The sequence below is a fragment of the Protopterus annectens genome, chromosome 6.part1 (genome assembly GCF_019279795.1).
Source record: "Protopterus annectens isolate FY-2018-M chromosome 6.part1, PAN1.0, whole genome shotgun sequence".
Classification (NCBI taxonomy): Eukaryota; Metazoa; Chordata; order Ceratodontiformes; family Protopteridae; genus Protopterus; species Protopterus annectens.
Window position 1 is genome coordinate 317,968,209 of NC_056738.1, and position 26,432 is coordinate 317,994,640.

The window sequence follows — 26,432 nt, forward strand, 5'->3', positions numbered from 1 at the left end:
TCTGACTCAGCAGGAAGTCCTGATGATGTCATTTCTGGGTGTCAGGAAGTGCATAAAAAGCAGACTAAGAGAGGCTAATTTTTTTAGTTGTGTTATTGTGTGGTGGTGTAGCAAGACTTTGTCTGTAAAACTTGTAGTTTTAGGGTTTTGCTTTAGTTTGTCATTTACTGACACTATGTAAAAAGTACAGTTTTTAGGAACTGTTTTGATTAATTAGCCCCTTTTAAACACTCATTCTGGTGTTTGCTCAGAAATAAAATTTAGGTCCAGTTCAGAATGTTTTAGTTCTTTCTGTAAAAGTATTCCTAATGTTAATAGCCGTTTCTAGTATGTGAACCTTTTTCAGGCAGAAGTTTTTTTTTTCTTTGAGTAGTATGATTGTTTTTTAAGACTTAAATATTTCTAGGACAAAAGGTCTGCTTTTGAGTGGTACTTATGTAATGTTGGTCTCTAGTACCCCCCCCCCCCCAAAAAAAAAAAAAGAAATAAAGTAAGCTCAGTGGTTCTTGAAATTGGGTTTTGAAACCAGGTTTATAGCAAAATCATGCAATGAGTAGGAGTTTTGAAAAGCATATTGTCACAAAGAGGATTTGAAATTGCACAGTTGTAACTGCAGCCACATTTATAAGGAAGGGTTAGTCAGATTATGTCTACAAATGTAATAAATGTCACCACCCTTTTTCTCTGTAAGAAGATCATGCCAAATCTTGAGTTTAGCTGTACTTGTTTCTGCAGACGGCCCATGTATGGGCAGTTGTCCCCCCCCCTCCAAATCTGAGTGTTTGTCTGAAGGTTTCAAAGATATGTTTTTCCCTGAAGGTCTCCAAGATCTGTTTTTCCATGGTCCAGTAACCTTAAGTCTTTGTATTTATCCATGTATTCGGATGGATAGGAAGGTTGTATCTAGGAACCGTTTGTGAAAGGCACATTGCACTACAAGCAGTGATTGTTTTATGTGTAAACACTGCTACTTCAAGCAGTTGTAGTTTAGGTTTCCCACTGTGTCATTTTCATCTTAAGCTAAAAAAGCAGAGTATGTTAATACCTAGGTTGAATAAAGAATTTTTTTTTAAATGCTAAGAAAGTTGTTTCTGTTGTGTGGCAATGGGTTTTTCCACCAGCAGAATATTGCTTACATTAAACATTTCTGTTTTGCTTTTTATTTTCAATAACAGCAGGTCTTACAGATCATGCACTGTGTTTGAGACTCAGTGGTCAGCACCCAGAGGCTCTATAGCAGTGATTTAATCATTTTAAACTTATTTCAGGCTATTACATACTTTATTACTACTCGCTTAACTAAAAACTCTTGCTCCTCAGTAGTTAAGGTACAGTGGGGAGAAGAGTTTACGTTCTGGCTTGTTCATAGTCTGTTAGATCTGTCTTAATGTGCTGTTTTATAGGAAATAAGTTGAGACCCAAAGAAATTTTCTTCATGAGACTATGCTCAAGGCCGAGAAATTTGTTTAGGTTCATGTTGACCAGAAAGTATAAGATTTCCTGTTTCAGGATTTTCTTTTAGACAGATGGGAATTTCTTTTTTTTTTTTTTTCAATGAAAAAAGCCATTTTTTGAAACTGAGCTGTGTAATTTCCCAGTAAATGGGAGTAAACCTCTGGGAATTAATGTTACAGGTAATGAGTTACATTTGTGGCACAATGATTTGACTTTACAACGAAGGTTGCATGAGCATTTTTCCCAGTCTAAATGATTATCTTTCAACTGCTGCCTAGGCTAAAGCTTTGTTTAGAGTTTAGAATATGGATAGTAAGGTTGTATCTAGTAACTGTGAAAGGCACTTTGCACTACAAGCAGTGACTGTTTTATGTGCAAACAGTGCTACTTTAAGCAGTTATAGTTTGGGTTTCTCCACATGTCATTTTCATCTTAAGATAAAAATTCAGTGAGCGGGCCCAGAGTGCAGAGGTAATAAAAGTATGATAGTTAACATCCCAACTTCAGGGATATTGGCTTAGTTCAAAGGAATGGTTAGCTGCCTGTAGGGGGAAAAAACTGCAGTACTCCTAAATTTTGAACATTAATACCACTCTGTATTAGAAATGAGAGTACAGAATCAAATTTGATTTCTGAAGTTTTCATTTTACAACCCTAGTAAGCTGGGTTTGTGTAGAAAGAGGAATTTATCTGACTAATTCTTATTTGGCGGGGTGGGGGTGTTCACATGCTCCCAGATAGTATTTCAAGAATCTGAAATTTAAAATTTTCAAGACTTGGGGTCATTCTTGACAAATGTCAAGTTTCGCTTTCCAAAAAGTGAGTGTTCCCTGTAATCCAACACTAAACATGTCACACAGAAAAAGCATTTAACTCTTATGTCTGAATATTTGTATTTGTCTAGTTATCTGTTACACTGCTACTTTGTAGCTTTTGTGATGTAATTGGGTTGAGTCATTCCTACTACAGAGCCATTATAATTCAATATGATTTAATACCTCTTAAGGCACACTTGAATTGGAACCAGTAGCCAGCATCATTCCTCAGACAATGTGTAACCTGAAGTTTGAACCAAAGCTAGGCATTCGGGCTTGCTTGGTTATTTGGATCTGAGAACTAATTCCTTTTTTTTTCCTTTGTGCAAATTATTTTTTTACTTAATCAAACTGTCAAAGAAAATATTTATCTTGCTCTTAATTTTCTATTAGTATTAGAGGATTTTTTTTACACTGTACTTTCTCTAGAAGTATGTTTCTTTTGGTGTCTTAAACACGTTTCATTGCCTTTGTTTTGTTGAGACAATTAAGTGAGCTTGGGAAGGAAGCTTTAACATAAAATAATTTAAAATGTAATTCTCGGTACAATATTAACTGACTAGTACAACCCCTCTTGGCTTAAGTAACACATTCTTAGGTGAACCCAGGGTGCCTTTAAAAGCCTAGCTATGCTTCAGAAAGTGTGACTTGAAAGCTGTATTTTTGTCTGTGGCTAACCTTTACTTATGTCAACCCCCTCCCCTCTAAACCAGAGGTCAGAGTCTTGTACTAACACTGAACTGCAGTTCTTTGGAAAAGAACACTTTAATTCTGCTACATTTTCAAGTCTGTCTTTCCAACTTTAAATTGCTGTCAACAAAGTTGGCCACTTTGAAAGTCAAAGAAGGCAAAGTAATTCTAAATACAGTGATGCTGACAGTCAAAATGAGGCTTCCTATGTCTGTTGGAAGTAGACAGAGAACACTAAATGATTTTCATATATAGGGATTCTTTCCTTCTAAAATAACTACATCAGGATGAAGGCATTGGCTATAAACGAATTGTATGCTCCATACCTCTCAACTGTACAGATTTTCTCAATGTCCAGATTTTTGCTTTATTTTTTTGGTCTGTTTTTTTCAGAAAATTGTTTTTGGCAATTGATGGCAAATCATTATTAACTGAAGTTAGAAAATAGGCATTTGAGTTTCCAACTTCATACCCTTCAGATAATTCATGGTAATACAAAAACTGCTTACTCTTTCTAAGTTTGTAAGAGTAATATTTTAAAATTGTGCCTATTTTTGGCCCTTTGTCCCAGTTTTATTAATGGCTTTGTTCAGATTTCTTGCTCTAAGAAGTTGAGAGTTATGTATGCTACCTATGACAGTCCCCTTAAAGGGCATTTTGGGGTATAACAAATTAGAAAATAACTACACTACAGAGGGCATTACTAATGCAGAAAATTTCAAGATATGCTGAAACATTTTTTGGGTGCAGTTCTCAACATAATTATTTTAGACCCACATTAACTTGTGAAATTTAAACTGTACGAAAATCAGTTTCAGTGAAACATGACTTTCACCCATTGGAAAAGAGGAACTGAAGACTGAAAATCAAGCCATTTCTCAATTGGCTATTTTGAAAGAACTTTCTGAAGTGTCCTTTTAGAACCGAAAATACTATACCAGCTGCAATAAAAAACATCAAGAAGTTTGTTGGAATTGTTTAAATGTCAACTTCATCTTGACAAAAATAGTGTTTTGCATTTCCCGCAACATACCCTACCATTAATGCAGTATTAGTGAAGTATCCGAGCACATTATGTTGCTTTTAAAGGCTAGAGTTTGCCCCAGGTTGTTAATCATTGCTTTTACAGTAAACTGTCAGTTTACCAGAATTCAAAGCAACTGGCAAAAAATATCAAAGAAATACAGTACAATTTTCATGTGTTGCACTTTGTTTCTTCTGTAGAAGCACAACTTGCGTTTTTAGAGTGAGTTTTAAAAAGGAAGATGGGAATGAATTCCCCGTCTCCCCAACCTGAGAACAAGTCCAACCAAACAAGTAGTATAGGGTACAGTACTGGGCCTGTTTTTATAATTCTCAAGCAAATGTTATCTGGCATCTACCATTCCCCATGGGTGCCAGTTTAGCTTACTGTAGATGGTCTTACCACATTTGTTGAGTGGGACTGCAGGGATTATACATGGGTTGGTGCACCCAACTATTATGCAGTGGGTATAAAAGCTTTTTATGGATTGAACAGATTGCACACAACTGGTTATGTAGCCATGTTCATAGGTGTGTACTAGGCTAATGGCCCTGGAGCCTTTACAAGCCTAGCCCATAGGATTACCCTGGCATTGTCCCACCCGACCTTCATTCCCAGTACCTCTGAGTAGAGCCACTGGAGTGATCCCTGGGGTGAAATTTCTATTTCCCATCCACTCTTCAAGATCTCTCTTGAAGAGGGTCAGAGAGATGCTCTGCTAGACATGTATGGAAAGTCTGTTCCAGAGCATGAGCAGTCTGGTATGAACCTGTCCTTCCAGCTTATTCTGTTTGTAGTAATGAAGATGTGGTCTCTGGAGTGTGGTGTGGAGGGATTGGGATTTCTTTAGATGTAGCATCCTTAACAGAGCTGGGTCAGACTTGGATGTTTAAGTGAAGCAGAGATTGCCTCTAAGTAGGTGATATGAGACAGCCTGTCCATATAGGACAAGTGTTTAAAGCCAAGAATCTTCTTTGTGAGGTACTTTGCGGCCTCTCTAGTTGTTGCCGGTGTCTAGTGAGGTACATGCCAAATGGAGCATTGTACTCTGATTAGCCTAATGAGGGAAGAGTAGAGGGAGACAATGACCTCTTTCTTCCTGGATGCAAAACTTAGTAATGAGATGTCACATAGGACTTTGTGACCACAGTGGCAGTGGGGTGCTCAAAAAGGAGGTTGCTGTCAATCTGTTTCCAGATCTCTTAACGCATTCTGTGTTCAGTGGATTACCATTGATGTAGTAATTCATGGGAGCCAGGTTTTTTTCCAAAGGGGGTGATGACACATACGATGCTTTTTTTTTTTTTTTTTGGCATTGAGCTTAAGGGCATGGTTCTGACACCAGTCGTTGGTCTCAGCGAGACCTTTCTGTAGGATGTCAGCATCACTTGGGGAGTTAATAATAGCTCCCAACTTGCAGTCATCTGAACTTTGCCAGCCAGAGTCCCTTCGTGTTGCCTTGGACTTCAGAGAAGTAGGTACTAAACAGGAGAGGACCCAGGACTGAACTCTGTGGGACTCTATTTGTGACAGGTTGGCAGTGTGATTTGGAGTCAGCTGCTTTCACACTGTGGGTTGTATCTGAGCCAGTTTGTAACCCACCTATTGATATAGGGGTTGATGCCTAGCTTAGTGAGTTTTTGATTGAGTGGAGAATGCTATCAAAGCCCTTGGCCAGATCAAGGTAGGGTGTATGAACCACCTTGCCCTCATCCACAACTCTGGTGACTGACTCAAAGAAGTCGACCAGGTTGAGCATGCATGATCTACCCTTCACAAAACCAAACTGTATGACATCCAGGGTTTGGAGATTGTCTATATCCTTGTTTATTGGGTCCGTAATGATGCGTTCCACAGCTTAGCTTATCAGACTCATCAGGCTAATGGGGAAATAGTTCCCTGGGTCTGTAGTCACTCCTATTTTGTGGAGAGGGATGACTGTAACAGTGTGTCATTTGGTGGGGACAAAGCCTGAGGTGAGGCTGTGATTCAACAGGGCACACAGGTGTGGTGCCAGGTCACACTGTAGTTAATGTAGAGCACAGCCAGGGATTTTGTCAGGTCCCATAGAAGCTGTATTCTTGGCTTTCGACAGTTTTAACCTGTGCAGAAGTAATACTGGGTGCCTGGCAGTCTACTGGTATTGTGATTGGTCCTTTGTGGGGGGAGAGGGGTAAAGCTGGCACTGCATTTGTCAGCCAGTATATTGGCATCATCTGTTGGCTCTGTATAGGATGTGCTGTTTGTGCAGTAGCTCAGAGCAAATCTGGGTTTTGCCGTGGAGATTCTTTACATAACTATAGAAGGCCTTGTGGTTATCTTTACTATCTGCTGCAATTCTGTTTTTCATAGCTAGCTTTAGAGGATTTGATGAGGCACCTTAACTTTTTGTTGAGGCCGATAAGGGAGGTTTTCCTGTCTTGGGACTTCACACCTTATTCCGCATCAGTTTCCTCTTCCTGTTGTAGAATTTGTTTATAGCAGGGGACCACCAGATTGGTTTCCTTTTTTGGATTAGAGTGCATTGGTTCTATTGGGTATGGCATTAGTGTACGTGTTCACACAGTGCACTGGTGTATGATTTGACGGTCATGCAACTTTTCTCCACTTGCATGGGTGCCAAAGTTGGCCATCTCTGTTTTTAGGAGCTCAAAGTTAGCTTTGAAGAAGTTTTTCATGGTGTTTTCCTTTTCAGGGGAGGTGGGTGGGAGGGAGGAATTAAGATTTCTAAGGTGCTTAGTTTGTGGTCGGGTCTAACCAGGGAGGAGTTGACTATTGGTGTAGAGCAGTGGTCGCCCATATTAATAATGACCAGCTCAAGGATGTTTCTTCCTCTAGTGGAGGTAAGAACGAGCTGGTCCAGGCATTGGAATTAATGAATTCCAGGAAACGTTGGGCAATTATATTGGTACCTGAGAAGTTTTCCCAGTTAATGGAGGGGTAGTTGAAGTCACCCAGTATGAGTGTTAGGTTGGACCCTAATATTCTCCAGGGTGCTTAGGAATGTGGAGTGAGTTTTGGGACATGGCTGGGGACCTGTAGCATGTGATGACCTGAATTGCTGTCTTACCCAATGTTATCTGCACCTGAAGTCTCTGATGCGTTATGCTGGGCTACCAGTCTGGAGGTGTGTGCATCCTTTATGAATATGGAAACACCACCACCTTTGGAGCTCCGGCCCAAGTTCTGGTGCCGAAAGGTATGGGTATGATTTTACTATACAGTGTCTAGTTCTCATTCTCACGCAAGCCACTGTCTGTATTATCAGAGGTTAATAAGCTGAGTAACAAAGTTAGTAACATCACCCCTGCTCAGTGGGTGTAGATAGGCTTTCTCAATGTATCTAGCAGTGATATTTTTTTTTGGTTTTTCTTTTGTGACTAAAATTTGACTTGTAGAGCACAATGTATATAGTATCCAGAGTCTAATGTATGCCCACATCTTGCTTAATTGAATATTTTTCTTAAACTCTACTGTCTAGTTGCTCTAGTTGCACTTATTGCTCCTAAGAAAGATGTAATTTACCTCTTTCTGTCTCGAGTTTCTCCCCCTCCACTTACTCTCCCAATCCTGTTTTTAACTACCCTGTTCTTCTTTTCCTTACTTATAACTTTGAGATGGGAATCTCCCATATCCTTCTGAAGACTTTTTTTCCCCACAGTGTTCACAAAAAAAAAAAATTATCGTACCTTATTTTTCTGTTATTCTGTTCCATCAATGTTTGCTAAATTACCTTAAACACCTGTTCTTTTATTTAGCAACTTATCTGTATCTGAAGTTTAATGTTCTGTAACTGAATTCTTAATACTCTGTGTTTATCTGTTTTAATGGGGAGCTTTTCTCCCCGGGCCTCTACTGAAAATGGACCTATATCGTTAGACTAGCCTGGTCAACAAGTGTAAAATAAATAAAAATTAAACATTCTTAGGACTGACAACTGTTCCAAGAGTTGTCAGGACTTTATGTAGAAAATAGACTCTGTAGTGAAGCTGTATTGAGTTCTCTAGTATACTGGAATATTTGGCACAACTGTGACTGTACCCTGTCCACCAGGGTATTGGGTTTTAGAATCATACCTATCAATTGTCCAGATTTTTGCTACGTGTGTTGTTCTGTTACTTAAAATGATTTTCTGGTAAATCACTGGGGACTGAACTCGTACACTTCAGTTTCAGACTTCATATCCTTCAGAAATTGCTTGACGATACAAATTCTGTTGTGGCCACTTTCTAAGAACTAGTTTTAAAATCTGCCCCAAACTTTTGGGCTTTGTCCCCCCACCATTATTTTAGTTTTTTCCTCTTTCTTTGGCTAAACGGTTGAGAGATGTTTTGACTTGTCCAGTTGGAGGAACATGACAAAGTGGAATTAGTTTCTTGCTCATGTTAAGGCTGTCCTGCTCGGGAGGTATGACTGTCTCTGGGGAAGATCTAAGCAAGTCTAAAAATGTACTTCCTTATTTGTCCAAATCAGGCAAAAATACTGGACAAGTGTATGTTATAAATCAGTAGTAAAATGACCACAATCTGACTTTAAGTCAGCTATTTCAGTTTGTGTGTGTGGTTTTGGAAATTGATCTGTTTTCAAGAGGATTAATAATTTTGCTGTGAATGAGTTGGTGAACCTGTGCTCCAGTTTATAACTTGAATTTAATTCACCTGTCCTGTCATAAGCAATGTTGTGTTCATCGGTTCATAGATTAGTACTAAGCTAACTGTCCTTGCAGGCCATTCTAAGCCTAGCCACTTATCCCTTGTGAGGCTCAAATCCTGCACCTTGCGCTTGTAAGACAAACACCTTAAACATTAGGCCACCCCCCAACCCTATGGACACTGGAGTACTACACTCAGTAATGCATCTGAAAAGTGATGGCCATTTACCGACTATTATAAATCGGTTAGCTAACTTGGTTACTCATTAGCATCATTGAAATGTCTTCTGTTCCTCAAAAGAACAGGCTGCTGCAAGATGCCTGTACAAAACTGATACCGTGAAGGCCATAGCTTGAGGCAGCAGGGTATTCTAGTATTATATCAGTGGCCTCCCTTTTCCAGCAGCATGCTACCACCTGGGTTGGGTGGGTTTCTTAAAGTAGAATGATCCATGTGGATCATCCCCAACATTAAGTTCTTGTGCAAGGAAAATATAGGAGTTAATGTGACATTTCTTGGTTTTATTATGCAAGTACAACTTATGTTCATTTTAAGAAACTAAGGTACATCCCTGGGTTAGCTGCACCATTTCATTCCTTCAATTTGATATCATATTCAAACAAGTTATTTATTATTTTTAACCTTGCTTATCTTTTGTTGTATATTTTGACAAAAGTTTTGCATGTGTTACATTTATATTCAATAAAAGTCTGCCAATCTGTTGGTGCCCTTACATTAATAATCTCAACAAAAGAAAGAAACTGCTGTAGAACATGGTGTAGGCCATAGTGCTAAAAATCCCTTCTCAGAGAGTTGAAAAACCTCATTAAAATCTCAAAAGCCAGCAATGATGCCTGAATTTCAGCCAACACTAAAAAAAATAAAAAAAACCTCTATACCTATATCAATAGGCTCCATGGCAATAGCCAGAATTTGGTCTGAGGTAATGCACAATGGCAGCTCGCATACTGACCCAACAGCAATTGCCAACCCACTTGTATAGATTCTTTGACAACTATACCCCTCTCTCCACACCTAAAGCCCATCACAATAACGGAAGAATGGCAAGCACACAGCATTACTGCAGCACAAGGTTGCAGCTGCATTGACCAAGGCCAAAAATGCAGCTTTCATGGGACCCGATAACATCTCTGGCCGTTCTGTACATGAACTACAAAGTAAATTGGCACCACATCTGTGTCCTCTTTAGTCACAGCATCTACTCATGTTTCTTCCTTACCGTATGGTGTACTGCTGCAGTCATCACACTACAAAAAGGGTGAGCAAATATAGACCCTGGTAGTTATCGACCCACCCCTTAGCCTGACTTACATTGGTAAATTTAGGGAATGGATCATCATGGACCTGATTACAAACATTCTTGAAATATCTGAACTGCAGACCCCATGAGATTTGGTTATGTGAAAGGGAGATCATGCCTGGTCTACCTGGCTGTGGATGAAGGTGAGGCAGTGCATCCAGCCTACCTCCATCCGGACAAGGCCTCTGATATCATTCCTCAAACTGGAAATATTGATAAACTCAACAAAGCAAGCATGAACTCCTTTATCACTAGGTTGGTTGCATATTGGCTCACAGATGGAAGACACTGTGTAAAAACAGCAGGCTCATACTCTCTGCCAAACAGTCATGGATGGAATTCCACAGGGATCGGCCATAATTCCTCTGCTGCTCGGCATCTACTTTTTATATAGCTCCAGTTCTACACAAAGGCACTCTGGCTGACTAAGTTCACAGATGATTGCAAGTTATGAGCCATTAACTACACAACTGATGTTGACATCCAAACAAAGGACTTACTGACACCACCAACTGGTATCAGAACCATGGCCTTAACCTCAGTGCCAAAAAATGTCATCATGCCCTATGGGAATAAGAGTCCCCATCAATTAACACATCGAAGACAAAGCATTATAAGAGATCACAGCAACCTCCTTTTGTGACTACCACATTAATACTGCGGTAAGAAAGTACTTCCATGTGACGCATCTCATTACTCAGGGTTTTGCATCCAAGAAGAAAGAGGTCATTATCTGCTTCTAGTTTTCACTCATTTGACCAATCATCCTGTACAATGCCCCATATGTCATGTACCTCACTAGGCACCTGCAACAAATGGTGAGGTAACAAAACTGTCACAATGTGGACCATAGGCCTTCAACAATTGTCCTACGTTTTACCGACTAAACTTCAACTACTGTCTCATATTGACTACTTAGAGGTGATCTCTGTTTGACTTGCATATCCATGTGTTACCACAACCCCCACTAGAAATAATGCATCTGAAGAAAAAAATGACGCCGCACTACAGTGCAGAGACCACAAACTCATTACTAGAATCATTTACTTGTACAGGTTCATAAATAGAAAATTCACCCTAGGGATCACTTGATGTCTCTACTGGCCAGAGAGCAGTCAGCTACGGTTGGGTGGCATGATGCTGGGCTCCCAGGAAAAAAGGATCCTGGGTCCTTAGCCTACTACACGCCTATGACTGTGTTAATATTGACCGTACAGTTTAACATTCCTACTCAACTTATTCATGGCATACTTAAAAAAATAAGACCCTCCACCCTGGCTGCTGACCTCCTCCCAGCAGAGTATGTGCAAAAGGCTGCTGACACCATAGCATACCCCATGTCAATACTGATCAACAGAGCTGCATCTGAAGCTACAGTAACCACTATATGCAAAATCTCCCATGTCATACCTCTCCATAAATGAGGCAGTTGCACTGAACTGTCAAACTACAGACCCATAGCTATTCTGTCAACTCTAGCTAAAATTATATAGAAGTGTGGAAACATACAGCTCATGCACTACCTTAAACGGAACAAGCTGTCGTCAAACTTTGAGCGTGGCTGTAAGCCACATCACAGTAATACTTCTGCCCTCCTCTCTTTGTCCAATATCAGTAACCACAATAACAAACTATCCTCAGCAGTCTTTCTAGATCTATCGAAGGGGTTTGACATTGACCACAACATGCTTATAAATACCTTGAAGGCCTTCTCCTTAACCATGCACTCCAAATATTTCCATCCTACCGGCAGGTCAATCTGTCATCTCACCTACACATCACATTTGTGGTCCGCCAGGACTCGATAGTAGCACCCCTTCTGTTCTCCATCTGTATCAATGACCTTCGTTCAGTTATCAAAGATGCTACCTGCATTCAATATGCAGATTACTCCACCTTGCTTTGTTGACACGTCACCAGCTAGTTTATCCTCATTAATCCTAATTATCTTCAATACAGTGGAAAAATGGCTCTCCAATCAACATCTAATCCTGACCCCAAACAAATCTAAGTTGGTCCTCTTCTCACCCACATGGAAGGCCCCCATGGCCATGCCTCAACATGAGCACAAACAATGGCACCATCATCTCCCAGGCAGTGACAACCTGAACTGTGATGTACACAGCAATGCAAGCTATCAAAACAATTAATAAACTCTTCGCACAATCAAACCTTTCCTTACCTTACTTTATAAAACTGCAGTTGCCCGTTCTCATGTATTCAACTGTTCTAATTGCCTCACCTCTATTCTCCAAATAAAACAGAACCAATCGTTATTAAACTATCGTCTAGCTATAACCACTCAGCCAGATTTGCTACTGGCATGGCCCATCGAGCACACCACTGTCACAACCAAAATGGCCTAGGATGGCCTCACTTGCCTAGCCTACTGCAGTTAAACCTGCTAATAGTGACATATTATGTCCTTTACCAACCAGAACATACATCTGCACTAAAAATAGTCAGTCCCTACGCCATCATCTGGCCACTATGATGATGCACTACACTCAGAGTTCAAACATACAAATCCAACAGCTCAGCTGGGGACTTGTTCTTTGCCAACTCTGGGGTAAAACCATGGAGCAGACTACCAGCTGACTTGACCCTATAACTCTCACTAACTCCATTAATAAACAAAGCAATAAATACTTCAAAACTCGTTTGTCCTTGCAGTAAACCCAACTAGTGACCTCTGTAATACTTAAGATACCTTGCCTTCAACTACTTTTAACTTTTTTCTACCACACCATTTCTGGAGCGGTTGAGTTGTATAACTGCTGCTCAATGTGTACAGAAGTTAATGTGATTTATTATGTATAGGTTCATAGGTTCATACTAGGCTATCTGCCCTAGGGCATTTATAAGCATAGTCAGTGTGTTGACTTTTGCCACCCATTTTAAATGAATTTTGCTATGCCCTTTTTCGAGGATAGTATGCTGTGCCTCTAACAGTGACACAAGTGATACCCGGGGTAAATCCACGATCTCCCATCCACTCATCAAGATTCCTCTTGAAGAGAGTCAATGAGGGACTCTGCCTAACCTGGACTGGGATTTTATTCCATAGTGAAGGGAGCCTCTGGGTTATGAATCTGTCCCTCCAGCATGTCCTATTTATTTCAGTGCTGAGGTTCAAGTCTCTCGAGCATGTAGCTCGATGGGATTTGGATTTTCTGAGGTGCAGCATGTCCATTAATTCCAGGTTGACATGGCTTTATACGTCAGGCACAGATCGCCTCTGAGCAGGCGATATGCCACTGAATAGAGCTGGAGTTTCTTTAACCGGGCAGCATATGGCATCTGTTTAAGCCCTTTGATCCTCTTGGTGAGGTACTTTTGGGGTCTTTCCAGTTGCTGCAGGTGTCTGGTAAGGTACATGCCAAAAGAGGCATTGTACTCAATTATGGGCCTGATGAGGGATGAGTAAAGAGGCATGATGACCTCCCCTGATCTAGATGTGAATCCCTTCATGATTAGGTGGGCTATATAAAATGTTTTTCTAACCACTTTGGCCACGTGGTTGTCAAAAGAGAGATTGCTATCAACTGGGGTTCTCAGGTCCCTAATTACTACTTCCATACTTAATGGATTACCACCTATGTGGTAATTTGTGGGCAATTTGTTTTTGCCAAAGGGGATGACTATACACTTTTTGGCATTTAGCTTGAGGCCATGGCTCTGGCACCAGTTGTCTGTCTGAGGCCCTTTTGTAGGATGCTTGTGTTGGCTGGAGAGTCAGTTATGGCACCCAGTTTGCAATCCTCTGCGAACTTGGTCAGCCACAGTCCTTCCATGTTGGCCTGTACCTCCGAGAGAAATATATACCTAACAAGACAGGTCCCAGGACTGAGCCTTGTGGGAAGCCACTTGTAACTGGTTGTAACTGGTTTGGAGTCTGACATGGCTCCAGCAATTCTAACCATGTGGGTTCTGTCCTTGAGCCAGTTTGCAACCCATCTAGTGACATAGGGGTTTATATTTAAACTGGTGAGCTTACCTATAATGCCAGAGTGGGGTATTGTATCGAAGGCTTTTGCGAGGTCCAGGTAGGCTGTGTGGACCACCTTCCCCTTGTCAATGGCCTTGGTGACTGTTTCAAAGAAATTGACCAGGTTTAAGAGGTAGGATCTGCCCTTAAAGCCAAACTGGGTAGGATCCAGTGTCTGTAGGTCCCAAATATCTTTGAGGTCCATGATCATCCTTTACATACCTTTGCAGACCAAGCTAGTCAGGCTTATGGGGAGATAGTTTCCAGGATCCGTTGAGGCACCACCTTTGTGAAGAGGGATCACTGTTGCTGTACGCCACTCTTTGGGTACATATCCTGTAGTAAGGCTGAGATTGAACAGTAGTTTTATGTTTTTGTTTAGCTGCTCTTGGAGTTTATGTAGGACGCAGCCCGGGACACCGTCTGGTCCCATTGATGCTGTGTTTTTTTGCTTTGGAGAGGGCGGCTCTTACCTGAGCATCTGAGATGTCAGGGGGGGCAGAACTCTGCTGGGATAGATATTTGCCCTTTTGGTGGGGGGGGGGGGAGAAGTTTGCGCTGAACCTGTCTGCTAGGATGTTGGCAATGTCTGTGGGTTCGGTGTATTTTTTGTCATTTTGGACTTGTTCTGAGCATATCTGGGAATTCCCACCCAGGTTCCTAACATAACTAAAGAAAGCCTTGTGATTATCCTTAGTGTCCTGTGCAGTTTTTCTCTCTAAGCTGGCCTTGGATGATTTTATGAGTGCCCTTAGTTTTTTGCTAATACTGATCAGAGATGCCTTCCCTTTTTGGGATTTTGCTCTCATGTAGTAGCTTCCTCCTTCTATTGTATAGTTTGTTTATGGCTGGGGTCCACCAGACAGGACGCCTGCCTTTGGAGGATTGGGTCTTGGTTTTATTTGGGATTGCATGATCCATGCATTCCTGAAGGTGTTCCTAGAATGCGTTTATAAAGGATTCTGCGGTCTGGGCCATATTTTCCACAGGCCAGGGGGTTTTGAAGGATTCCACCTCGGTTTTGAGGAGTGTGAAATTTGCTTTGGAGAAGTTTTTCACTGGTTTTCTGGGCAGGGGGTGGGGTTGGGATGTGAATATCCAGTGAAATTAGTTTATGGTCTGATCTTACCAGTGAGGGATACACTTCTAGTCTGGAGCATATAGTCCCCATGTTGGTAATGATCAGGTTCAGTACGTTTTCCCCTCTTCTCTGAGTGGTAACAAGTTGTTCCATAGCATTTGAGTTTATAAATTCTAGGAACCTTTGAACTAGGGTGTTGGAGCTAGAGTAATGCTCCCAGTCTGTTTGGATAGTTGAAGTCACCCAATATAATGGTGTTTGGAGAGACCTTCATATTTTCCATTGTTCTCAGGAAGGCAGAGTGGGGTTCCTGGGTTTGGGAGGGTGGTCTGTAGCAGGCTATAAACTGGAAGGCAGTTTTACCCATAGTTGCACATAGAAAGTCTCTGCTTCATGCTGTGCCACCAACCTGGAGGTGTGGGTATCTTTGACGAATATTGATACTCCCCCTCCTTTTGTGGTTCGGTCCAAGTTTTGGGGCCGAAAAGCATGGTATGAGGTATAACCTGGTAGTGCTGGGGTTCTCTTGGGAGCCTTGAACCAGGTTTGTTACTGCACAGATATAGATGTTCTCCATGCTAAGGAGAGTTTTGAGTGTGTGCATCTTGAGGTTTAGACTTCTGGCGTTGAGTAGCATTACTCTTAGTTTCTTATCCCTTGTGATACCTATGGAGGTGGGTTTGTCTTTTTGAGCCTTGCCTAAAAAAGGCACTATGGGGGTGGCAAGAGCCTTTGCCAATATCCGAAAGCCCAGGGGTGATAGGTGTAAGCTGTCCCTAGTGAAGCATCGTGGCTTGTCGAGCATGTCATCCCAGGCTGACAGGCATTGGATCCCCTTTGAATGAAACAAATACTTAAGCCAATTGTTGAAATTGATCATCTTGTCATATTGTGGCATCATTCTTGGTAAGGGTAAGATGCTACTCAAGGTCAGGGTCATACCGGCCTGGGCTACATGCTCAGAGCTCCTCTGTCTCTTCTTGTAGTCCAAGGAGGTACGTCTCGGGTCATTCACACCAGCATGGACAATGACTGAGTCATTTGTACTTGCCTTGGAGTGACCTGAGTGCTTGTGTTATGTGGCGGATCCTAGCGCCCGACAGGCAGCTCACCGTGACCTTCTTGTTCAGCCTGGTGAGCGGGACGTCAATGTGCCTGATGATATTCACCTATTACAAGTGTATCAGGTGTGTTGTTTAGCCTTAAGGGCTGTGACTGTTCAGCACACTGGCTTTGTGAGCTATGTGTTGCACGTGTTTTGTGGTAGCGGTTGCTTGGGTGTCTGCTTTGGAGGTCTCTGCTGCTTAGGCAGATTTTTATTTAGTGCCTCCGAGTATGTTTTTTTTGTGTTTGGTTTGCTGTCATGGTAGGTCTTTGTGAGACTAGAATTGTAGTGAGTGGTTTCCTTCTCCTCCTCACTGGTTACGCCAGTACTGAGTTGAACAAACTTAGCCTCCAGTTTGGCTATATGGTTGCATCTCTCACATGTGTTTGAATTTGTTGGGAGGAGGAGAGGGTTGTCTGTGTACATGAGGCAGTTGTAACATTGCCTCAAGATTCCCAGATTCACCAGCTGGACCGGAGAGGAGATTGACAACTGACCTTTGGATATGCTAGAATAGTATTGGGAATTCCTTTATAATTGAAAAAAAGGGCCAATGGGGAACAAGGTACTCGAGGGGAGTTTGTGAGGGTGTAGTGCTCTAATTTAGTGCTGACTTATAATTACTTTAGTGAGCAAGTGCCAGGCTTTAGAGTAGAAATAGGGTGTTTATTATGAGAACTACATCAGTTTTAAGGGAAAAAGTGAAGAGCAGACTTTGGGGCGCAGAGAAAGGTTCAAACCCAATTAAGCGGCGCTGCATGATGCGCTATGCACAAAATCACGCTAAAGCGGGTTTTATACAGGGGGACTTGAAAGAGCTATAAATTGGCCCAAAACGGCCAATAGACTACCAGATTCTTGTGCTGGGAACACTCCTCCAGGGATAGATAGGCTGCTCTAAGCTCCCCACTGCCACTGGTGAACGAAGAAGCCTCCCTTTATCCACGAAAGGAAATGGGCAACACAGGAACTTTCCAAAAGTCCAGAATACAGCAAAGCCTGTATCTGGACTACTCTAGGTCAGGAAAGGCGGGAAACGAGGATAATTTTTTTTTCTTTTTTTGCAACAAACAGCAGGAAAATGCAATAAATATGTAACATAGGCTGGCGCACTTGAGTGTGTAGCCTCAACTGGTAAATGCAACAAAATGGACAAACTTTAAATTACAAGCGCAAAAGCATGCTAAAGCTGGCTTTAAAGCAGGGGGTTAGAAAGAGAGAGGAAATGGCCCAAAACGGCCAACAAGCTACAAGTCACTGGGCTGGAACCACTCCTCAAGGAACAAAGAGGCTGCTCAGAGCTCCCCACTCTCACTGGTGAACAAAGAAGCTTCCTCCTATCCAAGTAAGGATATGGGCAACACAGGAACTATGACAGCCCAGATATATATATATATATATATATATATATATATATATATATATATATATATATATATATATATATATATATATATATATATATACAGAAATTAGGTACAGAAACACAGTAAATGTTTCAATTCTGCTAGCACACTTGAGTGTGTAGCCTACCAGTTGCCTGTATCACTCTGCAGGACACCACGAGGAGCTGTGCGGAGTTGTATACAATAAACTTTTTAAATCACAGATTCGCTAAAAAAAAAAAAAAAAAATTGGCGTTTTAGGCAGAATTAAGACAGCAAGAAAAGCAGAAAACTGATATTTAACACTCCAAAGTCACTCTTTTGTCTCTGCTGCTGTAGACTCTGCAGAACACCTGGAAGGCACTTGCTGAGCAGAATACAAGCATAAAAACTGTACAAATGAGGTTTTTATAGCAGGGAAGTGAAAGATGGAAATTAGCCCAAAAAGGCCAATAAACTACCAATTTCTGGGCTGAAACCACTCCTCCTGGGACAGATAGCCTGCTCAAAGCTCCCCTCTCTCACAGGTGAACAGAGAAACTTCCTTCTATCCAAGAAAGGTATGGCAACACAGAAACTTGTAACACAGCCCTGGATTCAGCAATAACATGAAAACTGGACTATACTAGTTCGGAAAGGCAAGAAAGGTGTGTGTGTGTGTGTGTCTGTGTCTGTGTGTGTCTGTGTGTGTCTGTGTGTGTCTGTGTGTGTCTGTGTGTGTCTGTGTGTGTCTGTGTGTGTCTGTGTGTCTGTGTGTGTCTGTGTGTGTCTGTGTGTGTCTGTGTGTGTGTCTGTGTGTGTCTGTGTGTGTCTGTGTGTGTCTGTCTGTGTCTGTCTGTGTGTGTCTGTGTGTGTCTGTGTGTGTGTGTCTGTGTGTGTGTCTGTGTGTGTGTCTGTGTGTGTGTGTCTGTGTGTGTGTGTCTGTGTGTGTGTCTGTGTGTGTGTGTCTGTGTGTGTGTGTCTGTGTGTGTGTGTCTGTGTGTGTGTGTCTGTGTGTGTGTGTCTGTGTGTGTGTCTGTGTGTGTGTGTCTGTGTGTGTGTGTCTGTGTGTGTGTCTGTGTGTGTGTGTCTGTGTGTGTGTCTGTGTGTGTGTCTGTGTGTGTCTGTGTGTGTGTCTGTGTGTGTGTCTGTGTGTGTGTCTGTGTGTGTGTCTGTGTGTGTGTCTGTGTGTGTGTCTGTGTGTCTGTCTGTGTGTCTGTCTGTGTGTCTGTCTGTGTGTCTGTCTGTCTGTCTGTCTGTCTGTCTGTGTGTAGATATAGCTATAGCTATATGGAGATATATTTTCCAGAAAATAGAGCAGATAAAATCAAAACAACACTTTACCCAATTGACCAGTTAAAAAGCTTAAAACTGAGCTCTGTTCCAGCAGTCTTAAATCAGACAAGTTCTAACTGCACAGTCTTGCCACTAGGGTACAGAGAAACCTTCTCCAAAAAAGACGGCCTGGGTCAGTGCACAATTTATACAAACAAAGCTAGATCCAGCCGGCCTGAATCTAGTCTATGCTACAGCAAACAAGGCATACCGATTTCAGAAAGAAACAGTTCAAGTAAACATGCGCACTAAGCCTTTAACCAGAAATTCCCAGCTCAGAAGGGCAGAATCTAGCCTCTCCTCCCACAAGAGTGCAGACCACAAACCTTCTTAATGTAAAATAACTGGCCTGAATCCCAAGTACTTAACCTAGAACTAATACACTTTTAGAATAACAGACACTGAGCCTTCAATCAGCAGTTCCCAACTTAGAAGGATGTACGCTACCTGTCCTGCCACAACAGTGCAGACCACAAACCTTCCTAATGTAAAACAACTGGTTTGAAGCCCAAGTGCTTAGGGCCTTAAAATAAGTTACAATTTAATCAGGCTACTAACAAGCAGTAATAAAGGCAGCAGAATAAATTTAATTGAGTACTTTTAAAATAGGCAAAAGCAAGATAAGGTAATAAAGTAGAAAGAAACACAAATACAGTAAGGCAGATAAAGTGCAATTTTTTTTTGAGATGGAGGAAACCGAGCAGATTAAGATACTATAGGGGAATGCCCTTCCCAAGTGCTCTCTCTGTACACTGCAGAGGGGATGGGACTGGTAAGAGTATCCAAAATCAAAATATGATCTCATTGTACTCAGTTGAGTGAGCGAATGAGATGGGTCCAGGAGGAGTGTGCAAAAAGGTTTACAGCAGGGGCGGGCAATTCCAAAGCCACCAAGATTAACACCACAACAAGAAACAGGGAGGGTGGGTAGGGAACTACTGCAGAGATTCAGAGAGAGACGCACAATATTTACTGAATTCAAGATGCACAATATTTACTCAGTCATATCTTAACCGCAAAAAATATACTTAAATCAGCTTATGTCCAGTTGATATATGCAGACAAGTCTCAGTAGCCACCATCTCAATTTAAAATGATATATAACTTTAAAAAAATTATATATTGTTTTGTCCCATAGACTACCTGTTGTATGAAATTTATTATAACAGTAGTATCTGTGCTAAATGATGGTATGGCTTATTAATGTTGTGTGCTTAACTAGCATTTAGTAAATGTTCAAGTTGTAGTATCTTGTAGCTTCTCTCCATGGGCCTACGCTGAAAATGGACATATCGATACTAACTAGCCCATTTATCAAATCTACAATAAATACAATAAATAAAAGCCATGTATAGTGATGAAAGGTGAGATGACTGCACTATGCATAGGGAAAAAACTACCTGAACTGGTGCCGGTACCCTACTGGTAGGCTTAGCAATGATCAGGCAATTTTCTCTCTGATTCCCCTGTGTCACCTACTTGTATACATTGTATAAGCAGCTATTGTATTTATGGTAATGACAGTTGGGAAGGGCAGCTGCTTTATGCACAAGGTAAGACTCATACCGGTGTAATACACATTGTGAATGACACTGTCTGGAGCTAAACGGATTCATGCATCACTAAGCTGTGGTTGACTGTACTCCTTGAAAAAAAAAAATTCATTAACAACCTGATCTGAAGCTGGCAATCTTTGAAGCTGACTGCATTTCGTCACCATTACCCTTCATTTATCACAAGGCCTGTTTTGACCGGTACATCTCACAACACATATCTTGGATTACTCATGCATCACACTGTGTGTAAATGTGGTGAACTGGTGCACATCAACCGGACGGGCTCCACTCAAGTAACAACCTATTCTGTGACATCAATATGCCATGCTGGAGGAACAGACTGGTGTCCCATAGACTACCTGTTGTATGAAATACAATGCCTCTACACATTTGTCAGAGTTTCTCTACCCTAATAGAGCAGAGTGTTGATAACTGGATTGCAGAAAGAAATTGACCCCTGTGATTCCACCCATGTCCCTGCTGGACAGGCGATTAGGTACAGATTTTTCTGGGATAAAGTCTGGGCTAGGCTTATATGGCTTTTAATCTCCACACACTGTTACTTTATTTTAGGCAAGCACAGAACGACACCCAGGATGATGTTCTGTTTGCTACTCTTTATGAAATCATAATGACTGGCCCTGTAGCGAGACAGATGGCTACAAAGCTTAATATCAGAACACATTTGATGTGTACAACTTCCATCGCAACCAGTGGGTTACATAGCAATCAGCTGTATTACACACCGCTTACTCCAGGGACTTCATTGTGTCAGCAGTTGCTTTTATTACTTCATGACCATGGTTTAAGATCTATGGCTAAGCAAGTTTTAACAGCACTATGAACTTTGCATCTTGTCAGCTCCCTGAAAAGCAAAGTTAATTCATCCACATATGCAAACACAGGCATGACATTATCTGTGTATTACTGACAACAGCATGAACCGACTGTGTAGCTGAGCTGCAACCTAATCTATCCTGATATCATACTGTCCGTGTGCAAACACTACTACCCAAAGACATTGCATCAAGCATCCCCACGAGAACTGTGGCCATGCATGCGGCATTACCCTAGGGCCTCCACAACTATGTAAATACTCCCTTCATAGTAACAGACACTACAGTTTGACTACTACAAGAGCAGGTATAACAATGAAGCTTAACAGCTCACTGAGTTATGGCCACCTGATTTGTGTGAATGCTGAGTGAGATGTGTGGAACACCAGCATTTTGGGAGATGTGTGTTTTGCCCTTATCAAAAAAGCCCACTAAATATGGCTAATGGAGTCATAGCAATGCATTGAAAAACCAGCACCTGCACAGCACATGGTACATAATGTAATTGCAGTGAAGGACTCCCCATAGCAAGTTTCTGCATCAGTATGATATGCTGCATGTGCCTGAATGTCTTGCTCCAAACAATTTGAAGGGCATGTCCATGGGCTCCACCATAACCTGTCTGTACGAGCACATGAGCTGAACACCATTACCCATCCCAAGTTTCACATATCTGTGTTACTTGTCATCTCAAACATTTACTGTACCTACTACACTGTCTGGCCCAAGCAGCATTTGAACCCACATATTCTTATGTTTGCCATATCTCACTCATGCGGTTTTACTGGCATGCTCCACCTGAAGAAAACCATATCCCCTTGAGCCACACGCTAGGGATCTAAATATCACCATAATAAATAGGATGTGCTGTAGGGATAGAATCCGATCCCACAGACTTCCCATGTTTTTGAACAAGATTCCAATCTACATTAGGCAGAGCTGCTCGCCAATGCCCTTAAAGAAACCTTGACGAGTGGATGGGAGACAGTTTATGCTGGGGATGACTTCAGTGGCTCTGCTGAACAGAGGCACAGGGAAATAATTTCAGGGGGCAGCGAAAGCCAACACATTCTGGCTCTGGTTATCAATGGCTTCGGCCAGATAACCTAGTACCTACCTATGTACCTATCTCAACAATAAAATCTGTTCCCTCGACAGGATCAAAACCTTCCTGACTCTACTAGCCAAGACCGATATAGCCCGTACCCACCTTATCTCCACCCTACTATATGCCTAGCCTATCTATACTAAATTATGTAAAAGCAACCTGTGTAAACTGTCTACCTCCTACAACAATATTGCCAGATTTGCAGCTGGGTCCTTCTATAGGACCCATCATTGTATCAATCTGAAACTACTAGGCTGGTTAGAATTGCCAAATCTAATAGTTTTTGAACAACTAAAATAGTCCATAAGATCCTGTATTAACCTACAAATACACCAATAGTCAAAACCCAAGTCACCCCCTATAATAATCTCAAAACAATACGCGCATCTAACAAACTACTAGTACAAATAGCTTAATCCAATATTTCAGCTGGTGATGCGTTGTTCCCTAATACAGTGGGTGAAACCTGGAACAGCCTCCCTAATCACCTAACCTCCCTAGCCTCAGCTAACCTATTTAAAAGCAAACTAAAACCCTACCTTCAATCACACTGGTTATACCCCTGTAACAACCCAGACTAACTACCAAACCCTTCCCTAGACACCTATCTTCTGAGTATAATCTTGTCTCCTCTATTGATAATAAAGGTAATGTGACTATACAGTGGACTAATGTCGTCTACATATTTTGATTGATTATCCTTAGCCATCTTACGTTCGGACTTCAGGTGAGATTGTAAAGAATAAGAGTGTCCTTGTAGATATTTTGTATAAATATCCATTGCTGTTACACACTGGCATTTTTGTGACATCTGTGTATTTGTCTTTAGACATATTTTATTAGTAATATCCAAAGCTGTCTGCACTATGATTTTACGTATTCAAATGCCAGATACTATGAAATGTAATGTTTGCCTAAGCTTTGTAATGCACCATCTCTTTGTAAATACCATTGTCTTTGTAAACATTTTGATGTGGAGCTTTTCTCTCTGGGCCTGTACTGAAAATGGACATGTATCCAGCTGGACTACCCAGGTTAAAAAATGTAAATTAAATAAATATCCACACTGAATTGACCAACACACACAAATGCACACTGGCATTTTCAACCTTGTGAATCAGTAAGGTTGCCATGACTTATAACAAACACCGTAGCCCATCATCCCTAGCTACACTGATGCAGTGTTATTGGAGTACAATCTGCATCAAAGGAGATGCAGTTCATGACAGTCATTGCACTACCACACCATGTGGTTGAGCTGCACACTCCACCTTCCTTACCTGTGTTAAATGTATGGCATACAACAATTTGTTGGAGCAGTGCAGTGTACTACTATGCTAATGGACAAATTAAATGATATCACGTATTCTTCAATTCTTTATCACGTGTGTGGAGATAATCAGCTGTAGGTCAAGCACTAGTATGAACCATTGTTGTGCACTAACAGTTCATTTTCAATTTATGTCCTTCGCATTTGGAAATGTATAGCCGTAATTAAATGGCTACACTGCACTACGTATCATTAACAACTGTGCCCTACCTTAACACCACTGTCAGTATGATGACATACCACCAGTTGCTGCCTTCACAGACAGTTCAATGTCACTAGCATTGATAGGACATTGATTAATTTCTCCACAACCACTGTCTCATCACTACATTACTAATTTTCTTTCAACCAGTACAATTAGAGCAGTCACTAGCTTCATTATACAGTTGCCTTTTGTGAACTACTCACTGGTGGTGCATTTAAATAACACTTCCAAATGCACACAATTTAGGATGTTTTGACAACTGCATTTATTAATAAACCACATTTTGAAGTCATACAGGTGAAATAAACTTTCCTTACATTACATGCTATTTATTAGTCATGCACATTCCTCCTAATCATACACATTCCTCTGTGGCACAAATCCTGTATACTGGCCTAATGCATCTGGGTAACGTTCACGAATGCGCCAGACACAACAACACTATCACTCCTCGCACTCTGCTTGCTAGTCTTCCATAACGCCACACAGTAAATTGTCAATATGCAGTGTGCCGACACCGGTTTTCATCCGCTTCCACCGGTATCCCAAAGATTGCTCATCTATATGTGTCAGCGACTGCAAGTACAGTCTGTTGAAGGACCACTACATTCATATCCTGAGACACAAATAGAAAAATGTTGATTACATAACGTGCCATTACAGTTAATTGACAAAAGGTGCTAAAGATTGCCAGACACAGTTACACAGCTCATTTAAAAATGCTATAATGCATGTGGAAATGCACACGGTAACTGCTACAATATTGAAGATGCTGTTTCATAGAGCTATGTTATTTAGCATGCCCAGCTTGAGTAACAGCCTGTTGATTACATCTTGGAGTCTGTATGCATTGTGCATGAAATATAATAACCCATTCCTGCTGTAACATACTGTAATTAAACTGTTTGAATCTTGGTATTTCTACCACAAAGTTGTACTGTAAACTTGTACTTACAGGAATATTTGACAAACAGTTATGTGGTCCATTTCCACAGCAGACTCGTTAGAAGTAGGCATGTCTCTGCAGCAGAGGCACACACACCATGGGGGAGGGATTTGTACTGGCCGCTGTGTATTTCCAACATTGCACATGTTGCTCCACCAGAATCTCCCGTAACATTGCTGGAGTCCTTTCTGCTGTCAAGGTGAATAGAAGATGCATTTGGTCTTGCGAAAGACTATTAATAATGGTCTGTAAATAAAAATTAAAACAGATTAGCCAGTAATTTAAAATCTACCAGTTAAATGAATGTAAGGCAGTACTCACAACATATTTTGTATAGATTATGCATGGAAAACTGCAATAGCAAATTAAACTGCTAGGGGCGGACACTGACATGTAATTTTCTGATCTGAGATTAAAACACCACACAAATGCTATCTGCATTATCTTATTCACACAATTTAGTAAAGTACAGATCATGTGTCAAGATAAGTGTAGTTGTCTGCAATCAATAAGTTGCCTCTGGTCTGAGGATGCAGTGAATGCATGTCACACTCCAGAGCACCTCATAAGAAATTTTTGATAACAGAGCCACACACACAACTACATTTGTCAGGAAAGAAGCACCACGGCACCCAATTTTTTTAAATTGCAGTCGGACAGTTTGTTGGGCTTCATATAGGACTTACCTCAGTTTGGCATTAGTTATTAATGGATGTGACAGACTCCTGCCATGGCCAGCTTTTATACAACACAGTCAGTAACCAATTGTACTATAGTGTAATGTCAATGTCTCCCTTTTTTTAAATTGTAAACTGAGGTAATCTGTCTCTCCTTCGTGGTTCATGACAGCAGCTAAGTGCTATCGGTCACTACTCATTCTTTCAGTTTCATTGTCTAGATGTCTTTGACGTGAATTTCTAGGCCTTCCTCCTTGCAGTGTATCCCCACGGGTGGCCTGGGTCTGAGACGGTGCGTTTATAGTGTTCCTATTTGCCATGCCTGTGTAGACTAAAAAATGTAAAATGGGTGAGAAGCACAATAGTAAAAACATGTTATCACAGCACTACTTGTAAATTGTTAAACCCTCTGTACACCTGTTGACTGGATAACCAGACCCTCATTGGACAAGCCTAGCAATCTATAAATCTCAGACATACCCCACTCACTTGTCAAGCAAATTGCAGTAACCAGGCATACATTGTGACAAAGTGTAACTCCATTACAGCGCGATTTAGACAAACCTGAACACAGATGCTAACTTTTTACTATAGCTGTACTGCAACTGTTTTTACCAGTTGCTTTTAATGGAACAACCAGTTACCTCTCAGTGTGTTAATATCTGTAGCATTTCAAGAAAGGAGTGCACAACGGAATTTCAGTTTCACTCATTCATGCACTCCAGTAATTCAGTTTTGTAGATAGTATAGCAGCAGATTTGAATGTCTAAATATAATTTTAAGTAGTCTCAAGTGAGATTACTGTAAGGGAGTACTCCGACAAAGTAGAACCCTTGACCCAAATTAGAGTACATTCACTGTGCGATGCTAATGTAATAGTACTCTAAATAGTAGCAACAACAGAATTATGAATAAAGCATGGCAGACCAGTACTGACATAATTG